The sequence below is a fragment of the Nematolebias whitei genome, chromosome 17 (assembly GCF_014905685.2).
Source record: "Nematolebias whitei isolate Nwh7 chromosome 17, NemWhi1, whole genome shotgun sequence".
NCBI lineage: Eukaryota > Metazoa > Chordata > Actinopteri > Cyprinodontiformes > Rivulidae > Nematolebias > Nematolebias whitei.
Genome location: NC_056514.1, coordinates 41,995,538 through 41,996,282, shown reverse-complemented (window position 1 = coordinate 41,996,282; position 745 = coordinate 41,995,538).

Sequence of the window (745 nt, the reverse complement as noted above, 5' to 3'; positions counted from 1 at the left end):
AATGCTCCAGCATCGAGTAGTCTTGACTGCAGCCTTAAATAGGAGTCGATGCTCATCAGGGAGATGACCGCCAGGTGTAGGTCGTTAGCGGCCATCTTGGAAGCTGCAGCAGAGCTACTCTCACAAAGATAACTTGTGAGTGGAGTGTTTAATCAGTGACATGAGACGCCATTTTATCTTTGACCCATCAGAATAAATGCGGTCATTTATTTAACAAAATCTAATTTTAACATCAAAAAATGTACACATTGATTTGCTGATCTGTTTCTGATTAATAAACTTGGCACGCTTTACTAACAAGACAACAGAACATCACTGATTGAGACTGATTCATCTCTGAAGGCATCTAGCTTGATTTACTGGCGAATAGAGAAGTTTAAGAGAGGAGGAATAGATTTAAGGATGAAGTTTTAGATGGATGAAAGTTATGTGTTGAACAAGAACATGGCACCCTTCCTCCGACATCCAGCTCAGCCCTCCGGTACACTTCAGGGCGTCAACGGCTTGTTACCCGAGATGGTGGATACCTCCACTCCGGAACAGAAGTCCATTGGTATGCCGTCTTTTCAGCGTCTCCGGTTAGAGTAGCTGGGGGTCATCAGAAATGGTGATGAAGTACTCTGTTCAACCGAATAAGCTTCCTTAGAAGTTGAGCTTTTAATGCTCGGGTTGAGTCACAGCCGAGGCAGGCTGTGACAACGCTGGAATGGAGAGACCCTTGGCACATGTTCAAATCCATCCGCTA